The sequence below is a fragment of the Trichechus manatus genome, unplaced genomic scaffold, assembly GCF_000243295.1.
Source record: "Trichechus manatus latirostris isolate Lorelei unplaced genomic scaffold, TriManLat1.0 scaffold00117, whole genome shotgun sequence".
Taxonomy (NCBI): Eukaryota; Metazoa; Chordata; class Mammalia; order Sirenia; family Trichechidae; genus Trichechus; species Trichechus manatus.
The window spans coordinates 9,021,331-9,040,057 of NW_004444053.1; the positions used below are offsets into that span (position 1 = coordinate 9,021,331).

At 46.0% G+C, this 18,727-nt stretch overlaps 1 protein-coding gene across 1 annotated transcript in view; it reads right to left on the reverse strand.

Moving 5' to 3' along the window:
- The window catches only part of RCSD1 (RCSD domain containing 1), an 80,214-nt gene that overhangs the window by 55,352 nt on the left and 6,135 nt on the right, over positions 1 to 18,727 (reverse strand). The window lies entirely within an intron of this gene.

An 18,727-nucleotide genomic window follows, 5' to 3' on the forward strand; every position in this document is an offset into this window, starting at 1 on the left:
ACAGGAGGTGGGATTGGAGCTTACAGAAGCTAAATAACTTGCCTAAAGTGAGAACGCTGTGGAGCTGGGTTTCCAACCTTGGCTGTCTGTCTCCAGTCCCCTGCTCTTCCCTCCACGAACCTCTTTTGCAGCCCTCTGAACATACAGTGATTCTCATTATTTGTGGATTCTGTATTTGCTCATTTGCTCACTCACTAAAATTTATTTGTAACCTCAAAATCAATACTCGCAGCACTTCCCCGGTCATTTGTAGACACGCACATGTACAGAGGCGTGAGAAAGGTGAGTCGCCCAATACGTACGTTCCCAGCTGTGGTCCAACAAGGCTAGTTCAGTGTTCACTAATCTAGCACTCGTAGGGACTGTATAGAATGTAACTACTGTGACCAAGGAGAATGGATTGTGCTATGCATTCTCATGCCTTCTCGTCTTCGTACATGCTGTTCTTCTGCCTCAAACACCTTGATCCCATTTCCTCCACCTGGATAGCTCTTCTTTGTTGTCCAAGACCCAGGATCTTGCTACTTTCTTCAAGAAGCCCTCATGGAACCTCTCCCCTGGGTTGTGTCCTCACAGCACCCCCCCCCCGCCCCCCGCCCATGAACTTACCTCACTACACTGAACTGTCTGTCCCTCTGACCAGGGTGTGGACCCCCTTGAAGGGAGGCATCACAGCTTTTATCTTGGCTTTCTCCTATCCCTAGCAGAATGTCCAACACCTAGTAGATGCACAATAACTATTTGTTTGCTTAAAGACATCAGCCATTGGATAAAGATAGAGGCTCTGGCTTCTTGATCAAGTGTCTGTGCCCACAGAGCATTGGGGTCTCCATCTGTTAAACGAGACCAGCAGTCTGCTCAGTTCCTCTCCTTTATTTCCAACGGAGCCCAGGTTTTGGTATTTAAAAAAAAATCTTCCCAAATGATTCTAATATATAGCCACTGCAGAACCACTGCTTTAATCTAAAGAAGATGCAGCGGAGGTGAGGCTGCCAGGGGAGATGCTTGCTAAGGAAATCACACAACTTGTTCATGCATGTGAAATCTGCCTAAAGGAAACAACAGAAAGCAACTGAAGGAGATTAATTTCCAAATTTAGGAGAGAAAATAGGGACCTAAACTTATCACTTACAATAATAATTTGCAATAAATGCAAATTAACTCTAAGGTATCCTTGCACAAATATTAGACTGGCAGAAATATGTTACAATGGTAAAAAGTTAAAGCTGCCAGCATTATGGAGAAAACTGTTCCCTTAAAAACTGCAAAACTATTATTAGCATTACACATTGATTAATTCTTTCTTCTTTTAATAATTTGAGACTATGTAACAAGAGCTTGAAAACTCTTTGTTCTATTTTTAGAATATATTCTAAGGAAATAGAGAAGAAGATGCAGTTTATACAAAAATGTCTACAGCAGTGCTATTCACATAAATGTGAAAAATTAGAAGCCATCTGAATATTCAATTCTAGGGGATAGTTAAAATAAACTATAGAGCATAATGGCAGTGGAACGTTATGTTCCCATTAAAAATGATGAACATTTCTAACACGTAGAGATGTTCATTGAACAACAACAAAAAAATGGTGGAGAAATCCACCAGTGTCTTGTGCACAGTGATGACGTAAAACATGTGAAATACATCAACAGAGATTGGAAGTGAATTTGGAAGGATGGGGAAGGAATGTAATGTTCATTAACTTTGAGGTTGTTCACATTTCTCATAATTAGAAAAGGTGTGCTCTGGGCAGCAATCGGGGAGGGGCAGGCCTCTCTCTGAGGAGCACGCCTGGTTCCAGTCTGACAACTGCTTGATCTTCTCCTAGGCTGCTTGGCTGAAAATACACCCAAGTATCTGGCAATGGTGAGGTTTCAACTTGAAAGGGGCCCAGTCCCTTTAAACTTAAATCCTATCCAGCCCAGATGATAACAGGGGAATCTCTGGCTCCATGAGGAATGAAGGGTGAGGAGAGATAGGAGCCAGAGCTGGGGGTACCTCTCTCCACCCAGGGCCTGGTAACGGAGCACCATCCTCCTGTGAGAAAAGGTACCGGCAACCGTCTGGGTGAGAGGAAACATCTGGAGCCCCTCACCCAGATAAGGGTTGAGGTGGGGAGGAATGCCTTCCCTCTCAGGAACAACTGGGAGAAACCCCATCCGAGGCTGTAGCGTATTCTTGCCTGCCCTTACTGCCCCGAATGCCCCCATGACAGGGCAAATATAGACAGGACTTATTAACTGTGTTCCCTGCCCTGGCTCACCCCATATTTGCACCCTCTTCTCCTTTGTCTTTGTTGGGTAGACATGGGTCCTCAAATGGAATAATGACTGGGGAATAAAAGCCCAATAATAACAAAGCTACCTGAAGGAAGATGGGGAAGAGAGGAAGGGTGTTCTGGGCAGAGGGGCCAGCAGGAACAAAGGCCTAGAAGACATCAACCATTTAACCAGTTGCCTTCAAATTGATTCTGATTCATGGCGACCCAATGCATATCAGAGTAGAATTACGATCCATAGGGTTTTCAGTGGCTGATTTATCAGAAGCAGATCACCAGGCCTCTCTTCTGAGGTGTGTCTGGGTGAACTTGAACCTCCAACCTTTCGGTTAGCAGCTGAGCATGTTAACCATTTGTACCACCTAGGGACCCCTCTGGAAGAAACGGGGAGCTGAAAGTAGCTTCAGATAGCTGGAAACGCCATGGTCACAGCCCATAGCATTGCCCTCTGTGTTGGTAGGAGAGAGAACACAAGTTTATCTACCAGAAGAAGGTGATGGAAGTTGTGCCTGGGGTTGAGGGGAAAGCGGGGAGTGTGTGGAGAGCCCACAGCAACATTGCGTGTGCAGAAGGCAGCATGGCTCTGGCTCTTGTGCTCTGTTTCTAGAATGCAGCCCAGGGATAGGCATGACAGAAGTAGCCAGGCATGGAGTGAAAGGTGGAACCTGGGCCACTTGGGTCAAAGGGTGGCCATCATGGATTGAGTGTTTCTTTGGAGGCCTTGGCTTTCCGTGTCTGCCTTTGTGGCTGTGGTTGGGAGTGGCGACCTCCTTTGTGACCCTTCCATTCTCACTCACAGCTGAAAGCGGGCTCAGGGGATGAGGGCCCTGAACCTGGTCTTGTGGAAGCTACCTCTGGGGCTTCCCACCTCCACCATACTACACGCATTCTTGCTCATGACATCATGTCAGGGTAAAAACATCTTGTATCCCTTTCCCCTACTTACTCTGTTGAAATTTCCCAACCCCAGGCAACGGAGCCATTGGCTGGGCTGGAATTCTGGCCATCCCCTCTCCCGCTCTGTTCTTAATTGGTGCTTTTGTTTCTAAAACTCAAATGCTTCACTGGACAGAGAAGAATCCCTGCAGCTCCTGGACTCTGACCTTGACTGTGGCCAGAGCTGAGCTCCTGGCCACTGCTCTTGGCAGTGATCCTTCTGGTATGGATGGCAAGAAGTTCCTCACAGTCTAGGGCCTCCTGGTAGGCCCCTGGGGTATCAGGCCAGAGCCATGGACTTAAACCCTAGAGAGTCAGGAAGTGCTGCCCACCCAGTCTGGTTTCCTCTTTGTGGCTTCAAACACTGCCTCTGCCTCTGAGCCAGTGATCTGGGCCCAGCCCAAGCTGGCCGCTCATCTGAAACAGCTGCTCCTACGTTTCAAAGGGAAGCCACAAGACAAGAAGGAAGCTGAGGCCCAAGCAGAGGCCACGCCCCACAGCTTGACCCACCCTCCCCTTGCACTCCCAGGCTCCAGAAGGCCTGCTTCTCTCTGAGGGAACAAGTTATTTCCAGACATTTCCCTGTGCTTTCCAAAACAGAGTGGTAACAATACCTTGCATCTGTGGAGTCCTTTATACCTTTTCCAAGTTTTCCCATATACATTATCTCATTTAAGCCTCCGGTAAGCCAGGCAGGGATGGAATTATTATCCTATGAGGCCTCCAACTCTTGTGCTGTCGAGTAAGACCCCACAGCCATTTAGTGATGGAATTCAGTCCAGAGCCCTGAACTCATAGCCACCATATCTACCTTCCTCCAGATCGAGTTTCTCACTCAGCTGGCTCTACTCCAGCATACACACACACACACACCACACCCTGATGCACCTGTATAGGTGCTTGGGAGGTGCAAGTGTGCTGCTTTGTTATGGATACAAGAAACCCAGTCCCAGATCTGTCTGCCCGTTAAACACGATGCCCGTGCCTGGGCCTCCCCGTGAGAGCACAGGTCATGTTGCCCAGGCCCTTAGCCCTCAGCTAGGCCTTAGGTAGAAAGTCATAGGCCTGGAGAGGAAGGGTCTTCCTCTCAAACTCCCCTCTCCCCTTCTGCTTCCACTGTCCCTCCTAAGGCCTAGCTTGCCTTGTCTTTAGCCTGGATGACTAAACAGCCTCCTAAAAGTCTCCCTGCCATATTCTCTGCAGTCCATTTTCTGAACCACAGCCAGAATGAACTTTCTAAAGTGTGAATCCCATTGCTCAGAGAATAAAATGAGTGGTGACACCATGGTGGCTTCCGAGGGCTTTAACTACCCCTATGATCTCATAAGCCATCCCAAATAAATCTCCAGTTTAAGTTAAAAAGAAGGCTTGATATACAAATACAGCTTTGAGGCTAGCAATCAGACTGCTGCCCCAAGAGTCTTCGGTGTAGAAATCCTCCACTACATCAAATCCTAAATTGGCTCCTGAGGTCTGCACGGTCTACGAACGAAATCCAGTCATCTTGTACACACTGTCCTCTGTCTGCTGCTGCCTCCCCCACCCAGAACACCCTTCTCTTCACTCTCCATCTATCTCATCCTCGTCCTCAGGACTGAGCTCAGGTAGCACCTCCCTTGGGAAGACTTTCCTTCCCCCAGCCCTCCTCCCCTCCTCGTTGTGGGCAACATACCCAGTTCCCAGAGCACCCCGGGCACAGATTTAACAGAATGCTTGACCAAACTGGTACAATCACCTGCTATCCTTCTGACTCCCTTAGAGGACTGTACACTCCCTGAGGGCAGGATCCAAGTTCTATTCCCTTTTGTGTCCAGAATTCCCAGCACAGAACCTGACAGTGGGCACTCATTAAATAGTGTTTAAGGAACATGGGAGTGAGTGACTGCGTCTCCTCCCTAGCCCATGACCACCCTTGCCCATGAGCGCAGGGACTTCCTAGAGGACAAGTCCATAGCTTCCTAGAGGCTAGCCCAAACCCCTACCCTTCCAGTGTCTCTGCCTCCACCCCGACCAGTGGGCATGGATCCTGGTGTCCCCAGGCTCATCCTCCCCTGCCCCCCACTCCTCCCTGGTATGTAATTTCCCCCAATCTGCAGCTGCTCCAGCAAGAAGTACCAGATAATTGCTTCATTTCCCAGGGTGTCCACACCCCCTTCCTGCCTCCCCTCCCCCTGCTGGTTAAGTCTACTTTGTCTTCTTTTTAGGAAAAGTGTTGGTTTATGTTAACTTTATGGTTAGCTGTTGTTGTGTGCCTTTGAGCTGATTCCAACTCATAGGGACCCAATATGTCACAGTAGGACTGTCCCATAAGGTTTCCTAGGCTGTAATCAAAACTCTCAAATCCTTTGCATATTAACTGAATGCACTGAGTTGAATGCAGGAGGGCTGAAAAAAGGTGCTCTTTGCTGAACAAGGCTCTGTGGCTGTCTCTCTGTTCTCCCTCCCTTTCTGGCACATCTGGCCAAGCCTGTAATTTGTGCACATCAGGTACAGTGAAACTTTGCGGAAGGAAGGAAGGTCTGGGCCAATTTGGCAACACTTATCGAGAGCCATAAAAACATTCATATCCTTTGACCTAATAATCCCACTCCTGGGAACTGATTCCAAAGAAATAATTCAAAAAGAGAAAAAAAAAATACATGCACCGCTTATACTATGTTATTTATAATAAGGACAGAGTGAAAGCAAATACCATGTCCCAAAATAGGAAAATGATTAAATAAATTATGGTGTATTTGTGTAATAAAATATCATGCAGGCATTTCAAATGAAAATATGATGATGTAGAACAAAGATGTTGGCTTGGAAATAATATTAAGTGAAAAGACAGAGTACAGAGTTGCATATGCACTGATTATAATTATGTAAGAATTATGTATGTGGCTAAAAATAATAAAGACACACAAAATTGGAAGTAGTTATGTTAGGCAAAGTTGTTTTTCCCCCCTGATTTTTTTTTTTTTTTTTGATGATAAAAGGGATAAAATTGAGGATCAGAAGGGAGCAAAGAAAATAGTTGTGTTAGGATGATGAGTTTTCACAATTTTACCTTAAAACGTTTAAGATTAATTTAATTATAAATTAATATATTTTTTAACAAGTGACTAGAAACTAAGGAAGACATCCTGAATACAAAGTCCTAGGGTTTTCTAGAAGGATTTTTTTCCTTTCTTTTCTTGTTGGTTGTGATTTTATCATCCCTTTTAAAATAAGAGCAAGAACATGCCTCATCCAGATCTTCTTAAAACGTGGCCGTGGGTCTATAAGTTACCTGATGTGGGATCCAGAGCCTGATTGCTACAAAAAGCACTATAAAGACTTTTGCCTAAAGGATTCCTAATTCTGTCCCCTCCACTCCCATTCTCCGCCTGGGCTATCATTAGCCCCGCTTCCCAGGCATTGCTCAGAGGCCCTTAACACGCTGATTCCCGAGGGCCCCCGGGAGGTGAGCTAGTGAAGACATCAAAAACCCCGACCTCGAAGAACAGAACGACGAGGACATACAAGAAGAGAGTTTTAAGGAGGATGCCTGGGCAGAATAAGGAACTGTACGCCCTGTATTTGTGAGACATAAAGATAAAGCCTGAATTTGAGTCAACTTTTTCTTCTCTTAAGAAAAGTGTTGGTTTATGTTACACTTATGGGCAGCTCAAACTCTCAAATCCTTTGCATGTTAATTGAAGCAGCCCTTCGCCGGTCCTTAGTCCTCCGGGTGTTTTCAATGTGACGGATCTCCAATGGGCCACCTCTGGCCTGCTTCTCTCTTGACAGTGGCCTCTCACCTCCCAGGCTTCAAAGACCACTTTTGTGCAGATGACCACTGAGCTACACCAGGACCAATGCCCCTCCAATCTTCAGATCTGAATTTCCAGCAGGGTTTCTTGTCAATGCCTCAACTTGAACTCAATCTCTTTCCCCCAAACAGGCACAGTTTTCTGCCCTGTCAGCTGGACTGAAAATGCAAAATCCCTCTATCTTTCTCTCTTACCCTGTCCCCATGGCAGTTTCCAACCAAATATCAAATATTGGGGATTCTTCTCTCAGTTTATTTCGCTGCTTCATTGCCTTTCCAATCCCAAGTCCACCTCTCACTGACACTGCAGCCTCTCCATGGGCGTTTCGGCCTCTAAAGCCTCCCCACCCACTCATCCTACACACTAGGGCCAAATTAATGGCCCAGAAGCACTCTTGATCCCGCAAGTCCCCCTCCACAAGGACCTTCATTACCACTGAAGAAAAGCACATACTATCAATTTTGTTTTCAAGGATGTGCATGGTCTAGCTTCATCCTATCTTTCTGGCAGTTTCTACCCTGCCTGTCCCCATCCCCACGTGAACACCCACATGTACATACACATGCCCACACGCCAGAAGCCTTCCATCTTAGTCACTTAGGCACTCATTGATCCTCATTGCTTCTTTCATTGCCCTTCCCCAGCACATTAGCTTATGAAAGCCCTTCTCACCACCATGCCTTCTTTACCACTTCCTTATCGCTGCCTGTTAAAAAAAACTCCCTAGTTCTCAGTGCCCACCCTGATGTCACCCCCTCCCATGAAGCCTTCTCCCATCGCACAAGTTGGGGACGTTCTCTTTCTCCACTGAATTCATCCAGTCCTGTGGTCTTGTTGCTTATATACTCTGTGCCCTATATTTACTTGGAGACATATCTTACCATTTCTCACCACCACTACTAAATTGTCAGCTTATTGAAATTTTTTCTTTATATTTGATTCCCTCTGAGAATCCAGGCATCTTTCATTCAGTAGGCCCAATAAACATTTGTGGAATGATTGAATAAATGAATAAATGCATGAGTGTATATTTCCAAGCTAGTTCTGTCCTGGTGCTCGAAATTTTCCTAAAGCTAAGCAGAAGACTTTGCATTCATCCCTGTTTAAGTTCATTATGTTGGTTTTGGCTCAGCGTTCTGTCTTATATAAATCATTTTGAACTTGAATATATCATGTATCATATTAACTGTCCCAGCTGTGGGTCATCTGGATTCTTTCTATTTTTCATCCAAGCCATTAACAAAAATGTTTAACATGTCAGGGCCAAGGACAGAGCCCTGTGGCCTGCCACTGGAGATTTCTCTCAAGAAAAATCTGGAGTCCTTAATCAGAACACTTTGGGAAAGGTAGCTCAACCTGCTCTGAATTCATCTTACCAAAAAATCCCCTGTAATAGAAATAATGTGACTGAAAAATCTGAATAACCATGTTGGCATATGAAAGCACTCAACTCCCTAAGCCCAGTCAGAAGTTTAGGATTGATAACAGCTGGAACATCAGCCCAGGAGAAAGGCTCTGCTTTGAATGGTTAGCCTCTCACCCTCCAATCTATCTTAGCAGCTGTCTCAGCAGTCTCAGAATCTCACCCTTTTCAGCTCCCTAGAAGAGACTTCCCCATGGAGGTGTGAAAGATGAGGACGTGTCAAGGCAGAAGTAATCCAGGTAAGCGATGAGGAGAAGGAAGGGAAGCTCTGCTTCGGCCAAACAACTTTTTATCCCATTACCCACCTCCTTATTTCACCACTCCACCAGGGTGAACCCACAAACCCTCTTTCCTTTTTTTTGAAATGCATTTATTGAGTCTTGGTTGCCCTGTGATCCTGCAGCTTGAATTTTGTTATTTCATGCCCAAGGCACCCCAGTTTCCCAGATTCTAAAGCCCTGGTGGCACAAACAGTTGAGCACTCAGCTGCTAACTGAAAAGTTGGTGGTTTGAACCCACCCAGTGGCTCCACGAGAGAAAGACCTGGCCAAGAAAACCCAATGGGGTTGTTCTACTCTGTCACATGGGGTCACTATGAGTTGGAATTGACTTGACAGCATCCAACAACAGTCTGGCTTTATACAGGATACTGTTCCAGCTCTGCCCCCAAGGACCAGCCTCTTACTTTGCATGTGGTATACACTGACCACTTCCCTGCCCCACAGAGAGTCACAGGCTCTCTGGCTGGAGAACTTCAGATGTCCTCTTATCTACCTTGTGCCCCAGTCAGAAGTGCATCAAAAGCATGGAAGTCTGTTCTCTTCTAAATGATTACAAAAATCAACTTATTTATTCAGCAAACAATTAAATCACAACAGTATATGCCAGGCACTGTTCTACACACTGTACACAAACAATAGCTCATTTAATCCTCATAACAACCCTATCAGGTGAGTACTAGTATTATTTCCATTTTATGGATGTGAAAACAAAGGCACAGAGAGGTTACAAGCTAGCAAATGGCAGAGCCAGGATTCAAACCCAGCCATCTGGCTCCCGGGTCTGTGCTCTTAACCTCTACATCTGTGCTCTTAATCCAGGATGATGCTGCTTCTTCAAGAGGCAATATGAAGCCTGCATTCCTGTCTTCATTCAAAAGGGCGTGCTGAATACATATTATGCCCAGTGTAAGATACCAAGACCCATGAGGGGTGTTATCATGGCAGACAACTAGGAGCTTACAGTATAGTTTAAGAGATATGGGAAAGTGCTTTTGAAAATAAAGTGTGGTAGAAGTGTGAAGTATTTTCCTTATTACCGTTGCACAGATCCAAGTCTCTTACGCATCCTCTTTGACCTACAACAGAAGCATTAGCTTTGCTCATATTCACCAATGTCACCCTCTTAGCACTCCCATCTGCCACCTTCCATTAACAGCAGGCAAAGAGAACACCAGTACTTCCCTACAGAAGACACACTCAGGGTTGTTATAATTTATAAATTTTAATAAGACCACCACTACAAATTTGTGGAATATTTTAACATTTTTCCTCAATGTACTTTTATAAATTATCTTGTTTATCACATGCCTGACTCTATGTACCTTTCAAAATAGCTTTGTAAGGTGGACAAAGCAGGTGCCAATTTTATAGATGAAGGAACCAGCCAAGACCATAAGGCTAGTCAGATATCGGCCCAGACTGAAAACTCAGGTTTGAGGGTCTGTCTCTCCCTTGGCCTATCACAATAACCTGACAAAGGAAACCTAAAGAGAGCAAAGGGCAGAGGGTAGCATGTGCTACCTTTTCTTCAAATTCCACCGCCTAATTCCAGTGTTATTTACAGGCTGGTCTTCACTTACCCCTTTCTTAAACACAAAAGGCTTATGTACAAAGCTTATGGAAAAGAATGGCAATTCCAAACTTTATGTAAATACATGAAGAAAAAAGAGGCACAGATTCCCTATTCACTACAGGGGTAAGTATTCAAGTCGAAAGAGCTTGTGGATAATTCAGCTATGTTGGCAGAGCAATTGCAAAAAGACTTCCAAATCCCAGGAGCTACAACGGCTATGGAGTCCCTGGGTGGTGCGAACAGTTATCACACTTGGCTGCTAGCTGAAAGGCTGGAGGTTTGAATCCACACAGGAGCACTTTGCAAGAAAGTCTTGGTGATCTACTTCTGAAAAATCAGTGATTGAAAACCCTACGGAGCACAGTTCTACTCTGAGACATGGGGTCACCATGAGTTGGAGTCAGCTCAATGGCAACTGGATATCAAGGCTCTACGCTATATCGCCTGATGGTGTGATCTATGGAATTGGCTCTTCCAGGACTAGGGTGTTGGGGCAGCATTTTAAATAGCTGTACTTAATGGTTCATGTTTATATTTCTCTGATATGTTTTCATATAGGTTGTATATGTGTCCCCTGGCTTCCCCTTCAAACCAACTTGCCTCTCCTAATTGCCGCTCCACCCCCAAAGCATGAAGAACAATTGAAATCATTGAAAATGTTCTTTGTGCTGGTGAAGCAGCTATCATTTCAATCAGGAAGAACACCCCTACCATGAGAGCTGTTAAGTCTCAAGTGAATGAGCCCTGCATGGTGTAGAAAAATGTTTTCTTCCTCAGCCTGCATATTCTTGTCAGCCCAAAAAACACATGGTCTTACTTCCAGACCCAGCTCAAAGATCATCTGCTCTGTGAGGTTTTCTAAGACTCCTCCAGGCCATTAGTGCTGTTCCTGAAATATTTCCAGTTCTCATCATTCAGGGCACATGGGGGATTATACTTCCTGGCCCCGTGGTTGGGTGGTTGGTTCTGGCCCTTCCAGGTGAGAACATCAAATGGCCAGTGCAAGATCCTCCAGAGTCTTCTGCCAGGACAACCAGCAGTATTCCATGACGCAGCTGCTCCATCAGCCTGGGCCCATAGGGGTCAATACTGACGTGGAGCAGAGCCTTAGCCACTCTTGACAGACATGCAACATGAGTGAAAAATAAACCTTTGCTGTTCTCAGCCACTCAGATTGTGTCGTTGCTTGTTAAAAGTAATGCTAGCCTGTCCCACAGTCACAGTCCCCTGACCCCACTTGTACAACCACACTCTTTACTTACTGCATTTACAGAACCAATCCCATTGCTCTGTAACCGTTTCTTTTATTTCTGCCTACTCCCCCAGACTGTATGGCTTTTGAGGGCAGGTATTGTGTCTTACTAATTCTCATTTGGTAGCTGCTCACACATGTCCTGAAATAAATGAATTACAGGATGGATGAATGAATAAAGTTTATAGGAACAGAATATCAATGAGATCATGTAAAATGTAATTTTATAATCCTGGTAGGCACAAGCATTTCTAAAGGTGAGGATGATCCTGGATAATCTTGAGTAGCTCTTCATAGTCTGCTAACACTGTAGTTATTTCACTGGAAAGGGAACAGAACAGTGGGAACTACCCTCACAGCACGATGGAAATGCTCCATAACACCCTGGAGACCCCTCTCTCAACTGCTGCTCTCTGAACAGAAAGAGAACACAGCAGTGTATGTGGGTTACCCAAGAGGCAGGAAATCATTTCACAACAGGTACTCAGTGAAGAACCATTGCTAATTCATTCCCTGGAGCCCTGGTGGCGCAATGGTTAAGAGCTGGGCTGATAACCAAAAGGTCGGTAGTTCGAATTCAACAGTCTCTCCCTGGAAATCCTATGGGGCAGTTCTACTCTGCCTACAGGGTCACTACGAGTCGGAACCGATTTGACAGCACATAACGACAACAACACAATTCATTCCCGGAATAACGGGGTCAGGGGTAACACAGTATAGCCTAACAATAACCAAGGAAGGATTCACCCTACCAATCCCCAAGTCCCCTACCCCTGTGATGGACAGAAAGCTGCCTGCTGTAGTAGCTGAACGGTGGCCCTTAAGAAGATACGTCTATGTCCTAACCCACGAACCAGTGAATGTGACCTCATTAAGAAACAGAGTCTTTGCAGACGTAATTAAGTTAAGGGTGTTAGATGAGGATTACCTGGTGTGCCCTAAATCCTATGATAATTGTCCTTAAAAGATAAAGACAGAGGAGAAGGCAGATACACAAAGGAGAAGGTGATGTAAAGATGGGAGGAAAGATTGCAGTGATGTGGCTGCAAGCCAAGGAAGCTGTCAACTACCAGAAGCTAGAAGAGGAATGAAATGGATTCTCCCCTAGAGCCTCTGAAGGGAGTATGGCCTTGCTAACACCTTGATTTCAGACTTCTGGCCTTCAGAACTATGAGACGATAAATTTAGGTTGTTTGAAGCCTCCCAGTTTGTGGTGCTTTGTTACAGAAGCCATAGGAAACGAAGACACCTGCTAACTCCACTGACTTTGGGTTCTCCATCTGGGCAGGATGTTGGCAGTCAATGGTAGCCTGGGGCACCAGGTGGCTCTCTGGGTCTTCTACTCATCTCCCTTAGGTAAAACAAGGGTTGGGAATCATCTTTGTTCTTCTTTTCCTGTATTCTTCAATCCAGGCCTTTGTGCGGGGATTCAGCCACGACTGGACAATGGGGGCCAAGGGGCTCCCCCAGAGGGAGTCCTCAAGGCCTTGTAGAAAGCAAGCCTAGCAGGATAATGTGTAGTACTGCACCTGGCAGGGCTGGGTCCTCTTTGCCTTTGCTCTGGGTCTCCTGCCACTTGTTGGTTAAAATAATGATAATAAAAGCTGTTTCTTTCCCCATCCTCCTCTGTTATCCACAGATCAAGGTGCTTGATACATATGGCATGGAAAACTGAGTGCCACTGATGCAGAGGGCTTCAGAGAGCATGGAGAAGACAACACACATAAATGGGGAGATAGTAAAGTCATTAAGAGCCAATTTGCACACATGTATTAAAACTGTCCTGCAGAAGGGAGGTCCCAGTGCTGACAGTTTGAAGACCTTCATCTTAGTTCTGACTCTGTCACTAACTGGCTGTAAGTGTGGCCATTGGTAAATCCCTTACGTACAGTATCCTCATCTGTAAAATGATGGGGATGGGAGAAATCATTAAGGTTACTTCTTGCTGTCAACATTCTAAGCTCTAAAGATGAGTTAGGTTTTGTTTGTTTCTTTTTAAATATCCTTTTCTGCCTTAGACGTTGGCACTAGTTTCACCCAGAGACACAATGGAGCATTCCAGATGTCTTTCAGCTGTGTAGATGAGAGCTCAGAACAAATCTGTGCCAAACCTTAAAAGCCCCAAGCCTTGAGTCTCCTGGCCTCCACTGGAGTCTGGCCCTCGGCTGGAAGAAAATGGCCATGCCAGTGGGCACGTGATCCCTGAGAGCCCACACACGCACTGTGGGGCAGCCCAAGTGACCCCAGGGCAAGGGAATGAACAGGAGCCATAGGATCTCAAGCAATAGGGAGGGTGCAAATGTTGACTCTCCTGGTAGTCACCTTCCAGACCTCAGGCAGATTATTTAATCATCTTGAAGTCTCAGCATTCTCATCTAGAAAATAGGTGTAATAAGATTCTGTTGTTGTTATTGTTGTTGTTAGATGCCGTTGAGTCAATTCTGAGACCTGCTCCATAGGTTTTCTTGGCTGTAATCTTTATGAAAGCAGATCACCAGGCCTTTGTCCCACGGAGCCACTAGGTGGGTTCAAACTATCAACCTTTCAGTTAGCAGTTGAGAGCTTAACTGTTTGCACCACAAGGGATCCTAGTAAGACTTTATGAGGTTAAAAGGCTAAATGTATGCAAAACATCTGGTACATAATAGGCATTCAACAAGCGGTAGTAATTACCATTACTATGGCTTTAGGTTTCTCCCTCACAGCCAACTGCTTGGCTGCTCAGAGATGAATTTCCCATCAACCATCAAAACATATCTTGAAACCCAGACAAGCAAGGGACCTGAGGCCTCGGAATGTGTTTCAGAGGCTGAGGTGGGTAGGGGTGGGCCCATCAGGGAGGGATAACTGTCCATCTAGCTCAAGTGTTTGGAATGAACTATTGGGGGGCCTAGAGTGGGGAGGCCCGGAGCCCTGGTGGCACAGTGGTTAAGAGCTCAGCTGCTAACCAAAAGGTCGGCAATTCGAATCCACTAGCCACTCCTTGGAAACCCTATGGGGCAGTCCTACTCTGTCCTACAGGGTCGCTATGAGTCGGAATCGACTCGATGGCAACAGGTAGAGGGGAGGCCCAGAAGAGGTTGGAAGCCTTCTGTGGCAAATTGAAATGGAACTTCTCTGTGACCTCTGGCGTGGCTCGGGGGTTGTGCAATCAAAGCCACAAGACTCAGCTTCTTGTTTCTGTTGCACCGTTTTCTGGGACTGGGCTGGTGCATGTGGTCTGCTGCTGCTGCTGCTGCTGGGCCCACCCTGGATGTTCCCTGCTCTGCGTCTGGGCACAGGAGAGTAACGCTGGCTGTTCAGAGCGTGTGCAGAATGTGTGGTCACAGTGGGAGGAGTGAGTGGGGCTGCAGGTAGAAGTGTGAGTAGAAAGAGAGCTTTTGTATGTGTGGTTTATTCCCAGAGGCCTCTTCCTGTCAGAGAGGGTAAGAGGGCCTTAACAACAACAACCAGTTGCTGTTGAATCAAGTCTGACTCATAGTAATCCCATGTGTATCAGAGCAGAACCGTGCTCTATAGGGTTTTCAGTGGCTGCTTTTTTGGAAGTAGATCACCAGGACTTTCTTCCAAGCCACCTCTGGGGGGATTCGAAACGCTAACCTTTTGGTTGGCAGCTGAGGGCGTTAACTCCATCATCCAGAGTTTCCGAGAGGGCCCTGATGTTGTTGTTAGTTGCTGTAGAGCCAATTCCGACTTATGTTGACCCCCAGGGACTCCTAAGAGGGTCTTAGGGGTGGCTTTTGCTCAGCTTTACCAAAGGCATTCCCCTGGAGCCCGGAGTCTATTTCAAATTTCCTTAGTAGGAGCCTTTGGATGTAGGTAACAAGCAGGAGTATAGTCATCATTAGGTTGAAATCCCCTGCCTGTTGTGCACCCCAAGGCTGCCAGGAGGCCCAGGGAGAGCCGCATGTGTAGGCTGAATCCCCACCGGAGGAAGCAAGTTTCTCAGTCTCCCATTAGAGAAGCTGACTTTGAATTCCCACATATGTGAGCGCTTATCAAGGTACTCTCCTTTATTTTTATGTCATGTCCTGTGTGTATATCTTGTTTCCCCAAATAGAAAGGGGTTCCTTTTATGGCAGGAACTGTGCGTTATATTTCTCTGTAATCCTCCACCCCCCATCTCATCCCCCAACCTCAAATACACTTCTCTTCCTTTATCCTCCAGGAATGATCTGCAGGCAGTTCCCTGCCCATACCATACTGTTTCTTGCACCACTGGCTCTGCTCTTGTCATTCCCTCTGCTTGGGATACTCTTCCCAATTTTCTGTTAATTCATAGGGTCACTATGAGTCAACACTCATAGGTCACTATCAACTCAACAGCAACGGGTTTTTTGGTTAACTCCTACTCATCCTTCAAGACTCAGCTCGGAAGTCATCTGTAACTGGACCCTTGGACGCCCCTCCTCTACTCATGAACTCACATCGCTTGTTCTACAATCATCTGTTGAGGCTCTTGCCTCCCTCCTAGACTTCGAGTTCCTCAAGGTAACACGTTCCTTTTTGTGTCCCCAGTGCCTGATGAGCAGTAAGGGCTCAGCGCGTGTTTGTTGAACCTAATTAAAGAGCCTGCGCTTGACGTGCTATGAATTGCTACCGATTGATTACAGAAAGAGTTGTGATTGCTGCTCTGAGGCCAGGAACAGGGTGCCAACATGGTGCAAACAGGTTCAGAACGAAGGGCTGGAGGCACCTGATGGTGGGGACACTCACTTTCTTCGCCGCATTGGCGACCCAGCTCCAATGTCCAGAGTTTCTCAATGCTCCCATCCAAGAGCTTCCAGCTAAGGATGGGCTCTGATGGCATCTCAGGGGTCTCTTCCAGAGATGAGGAAAACCACCTACCCCGGCCCTGCATGCCCACCTCACCTCTCCTAGGGGACCCCTTCCCCTGGAATATGACGTGACCCACCCAAATGCATGACTTTACACGGTGAGCTTCATTGGCTCAGCCATCATTTCCCACAAATCCTAGAAATCCAAGTATTCAGGAAACCCAAAAGGAAAAAATTAAAAAAGGGAAGCTCACTGCCCAAAAGACCAAGGGCTGAGGCCAGTATCCTCTTCTGGTTTAGCTCAGGCAGACCCACTCAGCTGACCAGCTTCTGGAGGCTCCTAGAGCAATAATGTTAATGGTGGTGACTAAGTCTTTGTACCGTGTCAGCTGTATCACTGTGTCCTCTTTATACAGAGAGATAAAACTGTCTGCATAAACCCTGAAGGTTCAGACATGAGGTGGATACTGCTTTTGTGATGAAATTTTAATAATATGAGAACAAGTCTGTCTCATTTCTTAAGGCTTACGCTGGGTTGTTCCTCAAGTGAGAGAAAAATTGCAAGCTGCTGGCGTTCCAAAGATCCAATGGTGTCAAAATCCTCAGGCCGCTGCAGCGTACGTTTCTGTGTCCCTGACAATATGGCAGGGAGGTACTTAAAGATTGTTCCAATCTACCCAGAACATTGAGACTTTCAGATCCTAGTGAGTGGAGTGAGGTCAGCAGGCTGGCTCTGCAAACCTAAAACATTATTACTAGAGAAAGGCAGAGAACTGTCTTCGGATTTCTCGGGAACCAAAATGCTTTCTTTTGCTGCCCTGATAAGATTACCAGTCTGCTGAGCAGCCAGCATCCAGACTTCCCACAGACGTGATCATTCTCAGGCTCGGGCTTGCCTTGCTGTGAGGAGCCATGCTTCGGTTGAGGCTCTGAAACCTGACTCCGTTCCAGGAATATACACTCACACCCTCCCTTGATAGGTCCTGGGCCAGGCGAGGTTTCATGTTGGGCCCTTGGGTCTGACTACTCCCAATTCCTCCTGTCATCGCAGCCTAGCAAATGGAAGGTGTCTGTTAAATGGGAGCCAGTTGCACTGTGAGGGTCCCACAGAGCAACTGGGAGCCAGAGAGGAATTTGGGGGTATTCAGGCATGTCCACACGTCCACCCGAGCCAACACCGAATTTCCACCAACCATTCAATCCCTAATTATGACCCATAAGCTCTAGCCAGCAACCAGCATATGGTTTAGTGAGAGGGTGGATCAAAACACAGCAAGGGCTGCTGGGGTTTCTATCCGTGCTTCATGTGTAATTTCAAATTAATCCTCCTGAGGTTTGAATTCTGCTTACAAGTTTCTCTACTATCCCCTAACCCTATAATTTTTAATTAGCACTTCAGACACATGATCTGGTATATAATAAGTGCACAACAAATGTTGAGTAAATGGATAAATGACAAACAATACCTGGAAAGATCTTGGAGTTACCTCAGAGAAAAGGGCTCACTAATTGTGTCCATCTAATTTAGAAATAAGGAGCCCGGGTGGCACTATGGTTAAGTGCTTGGCTGCTAACCAAAAGACTGGTGGTTCAAACCCACCCAGCCACTCTATGGGAGAAAGACATGGCAATCTGCTCCCATAAAGATTATGGTCTAGAAAACCCTATGGGGCAGTTCTACTCTGTCACACAGGGTTGCTATGAGTCAAAATCAACTCGATGGCACCTAACAACAATTTAGAAATGCATGATTTGTTTCAGTGGTAATAATGTTTCATTTTCCCTGACTAAATTCTTTATTTATTCAATTAAATAGTAGAAACATGGATGTGAGGAGATGCAAACTTTCTCAAGCAACCTCAACTACTTGGTAGTGCCGACAATTTATATTTAAGCACCTAAGGATGTTAATTTAAATTCAGTGTCCTCAGTTTCCAGCTCTTTCTTTACAATACACCTCTCTCCCCTGGGTTCCTATCAATAATAACTTCACCTATTATCTCTTCTAGAGAAAATCATATTTGCATATGGAGTCACAACATCATAAGAGGACTTTGATGGACATTTCTGCTTAGGACAATCAAAACCGACATATCCAACCTTGATTTTTTCAAAATCTGATCTTTCTCCTATCTTACTCATTTATTCACTCACTCAACAAGCATTTATTGAGTATCCATCAGGCCCTACGAGTAGAAGACATCTTCCTGCCTTTGAGAAGTCTTCCAGGGAGAAAGCCAGGAGGTCGATGGTTACCTGGTGTTCTAATGGTGGTTTGAACAAGGTGCCCTGTGAGCGCTGTGAAGAGTTAGAGGCCATCTGAGAAGGCTTCCAGAGGTGGAGACATTTGAGCAGCAGACTGAGCAGGGAAGGAATTTCCCATTTCTGTTAATTCATGTATCAATTTGTCA